This window comes from Pezoporus occidentalis, unplaced genomic scaffold (assembly GCF_034315485.1).
Source record: "Pezoporus occidentalis ecotype Australia unplaced genomic scaffold, CSIRO_AGI_Poc_V1 ctg176, whole genome shotgun sequence".
Lineage (NCBI taxonomy): Eukaryota > Metazoa > Chordata > Aves > Psittaciformes > Psittacidae > Pezoporus > Pezoporus occidentalis.
In genome coordinates, this window is record NW_026913596.1 from 1,279,989 (window position 1) to 1,286,334 (window position 6,346).

At 43.5% G+C, this 6,346-nt stretch overlaps 1 long non-coding RNA gene across 5 annotated transcripts in view; it reads right to left on the reverse strand.

Moving 5' to 3' along the window:
- LOC134161584 (uncharacterized) overlaps window positions 1–876 on the reverse strand; it is a 41,754-nt gene extending 40,878 nt beyond the window's left edge. For all 5 annotated transcript variants that reach the window (XR_009964041.1, XR_009964039.1, XR_009964038.1 and 2 more), the window contains exon 1: window positions 774–876. This is a non-coding gene — a long non-coding RNA (uncharacterized LOC134161584). The remainder of the gene's footprint in view (window positions 1–773) is intronic.
- Window positions 877–6,346: the final 5,470 nt, after the last annotated feature.

Below are 6,346 nucleotides of genomic sequence, written 5' to 3' on the forward strand. Positions count from 1 at the left end.
TAAGATATTCAAGTTATGAGCTTATGCATGTAAGTGTTCTGAATTTCCTCCTTTGCAGGAACCAGAGTTCATTATCTCATTGAGGATAAATTCAGACCTGGTCTCAGCTATTTGAACTCTAAATCCCAGAGAGAAGAGCAAAGGGATCACCTGAAGAGGCAGCAGACACAGGATCATTATCAGAACAAGTCAGCTGAATGCTGAGAGCTGCCACCAATGTCATAAAACAAACGCATGCATCTACCAGGGGGGTTTTCCCAGCATAACTCCATGCTCTTGCCTAGCACGGCTTGAGAAGGCCACCCCACGAGTTGCTGGTTGATGGTAGTTGAAGTGGGATTAGAATTCATGAAAGGCTCAGGAATACTTTTTCTCAGTGAAAGTTTACAATAATATTTTAAAGACTCTCAACCAACACCCGTCCTTAAGCTTTGAAAACAGATAATGCATTTTTAATGGGATTGCACATCTGACAAGGAATTTGACTAATTCCTCTGATAGCAGACAGCTTCCTCCCCATAATTCATCTCAAAAAGATCAAAAATCAAAACACTCCCTACCACCTTTGGAATGGCCCCACCGCCTGGAAAGGATCAGATCAATTCCAGCAAACCAATGGCAAGAGAACAGAGCGACAGATACCTGACCTCCACACAGCCTGCTCTACCAAAATAAGGGAAAGAGGGAAAAGCCTTCAGGACAAGGGCCCACTGGGCTGCTGACACTGAGGCATTGTTCCACAGATACATTTGGCAACCAGTGTTGTAGCTTACTCGAGTGTTAAGTGCAGCTACCAAAATCTTCAAAGCCTAGTGAGTCAGATCATGCCTTTGCTCTAGTGAGCTAACAGCTGTGAAGCACTGGGAAGTGTCTGAATTTGAGGTGTTCTAAAAGGAAAAGCACAAGAATTTTCATTAACTTTTTTATTACTCACCCTAATGAGGATTTCCTACTCATAATCATATGCTAAAGCCCTTCTCCAAAGGAGGATACATAACCACATGTCTGTGCCTTTAATGCCACTGGCAGCATAATCCTTTGTAGACGATCCACAGCACAGAACCAGCAAGGTCTGTCAAGGCATTTTTAGCATTTGTGCTGTTAAAAAACAAGAAAAAAACCCTGAGGTATTAGGGTGCACTAATCTTTAGAAAGGTTAATTTATTCATAGAGATTTTGACAGAGATGTATGGCTAGGCTGGAGTCCCAGGCACTTCTTCCCAAGGGGAACTGCTACCGCAGACACGGCTTTCCTGACATAAGAAGAGAGAGGCTTCACACACAGACCCAACTGCATTAACTTGGGGGCTCCTGTGCATTTAGAGCACTTCTACTCGCTGTGACCAGCAACTGAAGCTTCCCTGCTCCAGCCAAACTTTCACTGCCTTTGAGAAAGCATCCCAGAGACCATGGTCCCATGTGCCCTGCAGACAGCAAGTATTGCTTTCTCTCACAGAACTACTAGCTAATGAGCCTCTTTCCTCTTTCAGAGGAAACACCTCCCTGCAAGCAGATTGAGACCAATGCTGCAAAACCACTTCAGAGTGGTGCAAGCTCATGCAGGCATGGGATGGACAGCACATGATGCTGTCTCAATGAAAGAGATGTGTCCTTCCAGATCTGGCTATTCAGACAGATCATGCTTCTGTTTGATTCCTTGGAATAGTGTTTTGGATTTCTAGACCGTATCTTGGATACCTGTTTTCAGACCAAAGTTGAGTGAAATTAATTTTTCTGGTTATTTTGCAATCTCTAGTCCAATCTGCCAGAAGATGAAGCCATGGATGCTCCATGCAACCATTTATTCCAACAAAGAGAGGGCTTTCCCTGAGCTGTGTGTGCAAAGTACAGGGCTAGACAAGGATCCCAAACTGCCAGAGCACAAATTACACCTGAATGAAGAGCTCATCTACTTCTAGGGAATCCCTCTCTGTCCTTACAATCACTCACATGCAGACTAGTTTTTCCCACTCATGCTCCCTGTTTCCACCTGCATTTCTAGCCCTGCACAGGACAAGGGACCAGTTTAGCCTGTGTGAGCCAAAAAGCAATCAGGCTCTGCTGACCATAGCTACTTAGCTGCTAGTTTAGATTATTAACCTCTTGCACTTAATGAGAGTCCTGAGGCTGCTTAAGCCACACGACTAAATTTCCCCTAACCACAAACATGGAATCCTCATTAATATGAATCTGAGACACTTTCCCAGGAAGAAATAACATGTAGAATCACCCCACAAGCTGGATTTAGAAGCATATTCAAAACTTCTGCAGTTCAGTTTAATTTGTCCCCAAGGAGAAGGAGGAAAGTCTGGATCAAGAAATGGATTTTTATTTGTAATTGCCAGGTGCCACCAGACCCAGCACCACAAATACTTGTCACGATTTTCTGGGGAATTTTACTTGAGAAATGACCCATTTCTAACAGACTTTAAGCCTGTGTTATTCAAACAGTAAACCAGCTTGTCTGAAAGTAATCTGGACCTGAGGGCTAGCAGAGGAATAAAAACAAATACAGCACAAGAGCTTTTACAAAACCACAGACACCACCAGGCTTCCCAGGCTGAGGGAAAGAAGCCTCTTCATGCAGCCTCCCTCTTACATGTCTGTAAGTTACATTCTCCAAGATGCATCCAAGCGATCCAGGGATCACGTTTCCCAACAACCAGCACCTGCTGGCTCAGAGCTGGAACGTGGCAGCTCCGGCAGCAAACGCTGTGCTGAGGACAGGAAGCACAATTTATTGCATTAGCTTGAAACTCCAGGAGGTGAAGGTTTTAGCAACACGTATGATGTGTTTGCAGCTCAACTGTTGGGTCTCAGCACTGCTCAGGACTTCCTTAACGTCCACAAGCGATCAGGGTGCCTGTATTTACACTGGATCCCAAACATGACACAGCTTTAATGCAGCTCTGGCCATGCTCTCTCATCACAGGATCATCAACCTGGCACATCTCCTCTGTGAGGTGTTCTAACACAAATCCCAGTGGGGTGTTCTAACACACAAAGGCTTTGAAGTAACAAGTGAGCCTCTCTCCCAGGTGGGATTACGCTGTAACAGAAACAGGGGCTCACTTCCCCCATTGTTCTGTCCATTGTCTGAAACATGAATCCCTGTCTCTAACCTCAAAGCACAGCGGTGTTAGGTGAAACCTGAACACTGCAGGGAGGTGGAACCATTTCTCTGAAGTACGACTGGATCTTACCCTTGTCCTGCTAAGATAACACCCTGTGGGAAACTGGTTCAGAAGCTCATATCCTCTGATAGAAACAACCCACCACAACTGCTTCAGAATCAATGTCCTGGAAAGCATCAGTGTGTAATGCGTTATCCCCTGGTGTCTGAGCTACTGTGCTGGCAAAAGCTTTTCATAATGACAATCACATACCACCACCCACACTCACATACACTGGTTTGCATTACAGAAAACATGGTACAACACAAAGCCAATTTCTCTGTGTTGCAGTTGGGTTTGGACTTATTCCAAGCAGTCACTATCTAACAATCTCCTTCCAGGAGTTCCCACTCACTTCTGTATCAATCTACTTTAATGTTGGTATCTTGTTGTAATCTTTTCTTTCCCATGGATGCAAGTGCAATACCAAGAGCAGACGTGCGCCTCATTTATGTGTATAGCAAGTCTCAGTTGTGATACATTTAAAGACCTTCCTCAGGTATGTTTGTTTGGCTTTTCTAACATGTACACAGTGGTTTTCATTACATTTATTTCTGGCAGGTTTGGTTGAAATTTGAAGGATCAAATTTCCTCTCTCCAATTGAACATTTTTTCTCAGGTTTAGTAGCAAAGGGCTATTTGTCACATACTCAACATTCACGTGAAAATGTATTTTTTCCTGTAAGAAATGGCTTTTTGATCCAAGCAGGTCTTTTTATTTTGAAATGTTATTCTGCACCCTGTTCATAAAGAGCCTTCCACCAGCAGGAACTTCACTTCACACCACACATCATGCAGCAGCGAATTCAGACAAGAGCTCACAAAACAATGGCAACTAGTAATGGACTACGCAGGTTTCATTCCTGATGGTCACCACTAGGCTCAAGTGACAAATAAATTCCTCAGGCTTCCACTTCTTCCTGAAATACAAGAGCTTGCAGGGATCAGCAAGGATCAAGACAAGCCATCAAGCACTGCCAAGGCATCTCAGCAATGGGAGCTGCTCAGCTTTCCTCCACTTCTGTGGACCACAAAGTACTGTCACCCCTACAGCCAGTTCTGCCCTTTAAACTGCTGCCATAACTTTAAACATTGTCACTTTAGTGTAAATTAACCTCTTACAGTGCAGCTGTATCAGACTTTCCCTCATTTACTGGATGGCAAAAGCTGTTTCTTATCATCATTTAAAACAAGCAGTTTTCACTAGGAAGGTGCAAAATCCCCTTAGTGCAGCCCAGAAACTCAGTAGCTTACTATGAAAAAAAAAAACCCTACGAAGAAACAGAGAAAGACAAAAGACGCAGACGCTGCCGTATGCTCAGCAGCTTCCATCTCACTGACAGGCTGCCACTTCCTCCCACAGATTACAGGTAGGAGCAACCACTATTCACAGGACTTGCATTCCACTGGACATACCAGGGCCTGGCTCCCAGCCAGAGTGGGCTCTGACACCACAGCTCTGGTACCTCCTTCTGACCTTTTTTCTTCTCAGAATAGCAGGGACAGTGATGTTGGAGGCTCATGTGAGTCTGAAGAATAATTCTGGTACCTCTATGATTTTCCCAAGGTTTGCCTTTTTCTTTCTCTCTTTTTTGACATTTTACACAGGACAGATGTTGTCACCGGGGCTGCTCTTGTAAACAAGATACGGAGATGGCCTGGATTGGGTTACCTTGGTAAAATAGCTTAAAATAAATAAAAGGATGGTTGGTCTCTCTCGGATGAATTAGCTTGATTGGAACTGTCAGATTAAAAAGGCCTAAATAAACAGTTGTGCATCTACCCTTAATGGAGTTAAGGGCCCAGGACAAGTAGTAAAGATACAGAAAATGAAAGCCCAGATGAGGGAATTCATCCCTGTGCAGACACAGTTGATATATGTGTAAGCATCTCCTAAACCCCAGTCTAAAGAGGGTCTTGGATTTACAGAGCCCATGGATTTGGTTCGCAACACTCACTAAAAGCTGTGCAGATTCTTTTTCCCTGCTAATAAATAGTTTCATAGAAACATAAAAACATGAGTCAAGATATCTAGAGATGAGAGAGACCATCAGTGCTCCCTGTAATTTCAGGGCTCCCGGCCCAGGGTAAGATGGGACATTGCTCCCCAGACTGCACTTTGGATTCATTAAGTCCTTAAAAGTCAAAGTTATTCCATTACCTTGACCCATTCCATAGGATTACCTATGTCCCAGTCTATTCACAGTGCTCTTACATAGGCGCTCCCTCCACTTCTGTGCCATAATAGGTTCCTCACTGGCTGCTCTGAGCTGCTGACCTATTTTTGAGACCTTACAGCAGAAAACCCTGCCACGGACACAGATGAATGTCAGCAGCGGATAAGTCTTCCTGAAATGACTATGCAACATCACGAGAAAGACAAGAGATGTAAGTGGAGATGTCTACAGCTTTTCAGAAGGAAATATAAAATTCAAGAGCATTATCCTCCCACTCTTACTAGTACATTTAAAAGACCCACAGTGACTTGCAAAAGCAAAGCACTGGTAATTACAGGCCCTGACCCTGCTTACAGTAGCACCTTTTTTACATTTGCCACCTTGAGCTGTTCAGAATGAAATGAATGAAATTTTCACCCTGTTTCAGACCATTTTTCCCGAAAAAAAATCATCTAAAACAGCTCACAGTGCGTTAGTTGGTTTGTACACTAATAACATGTAAAGAAAGGCATATTGTTTTCCCATGCTAAATGTCATCTATAAATGGCATGGTCAGAAACATCCAAGAGGATTAGATTTCGAGTTATTAGAGATCACTGGATTCTGTGACTCTCTCCCAGTTAACAGCTATGAATGCAGCACAGAAACAGAGGTACCTACACAAAGAATTTGGCCAACAGCAAACATATATTATTGTAAAGTTGTCTAGAAAATAGATGCTGTTCAGACCAGAAATTACCTTAAATGACTGTTGAGTTGACTGGGTTACAATATTTTAAGGATCATAAAAATAAATATAGTTGTCCAAACAGTGCGATGCAGTGTATTGCCAAGTCAAACAGCACGGCATGAAGGGGTGCTTACCCCGTGTAGCACTGGGCTGCCTGTAAACTACAAGAACAGGGATGAAGTGACTCTTTGTTCGGTCTGTGTGTTTAAAACTTGACGAGTGCTCCGTGGTATCAATCATGCCTGTCAGACAGCACAAGTGCAGAT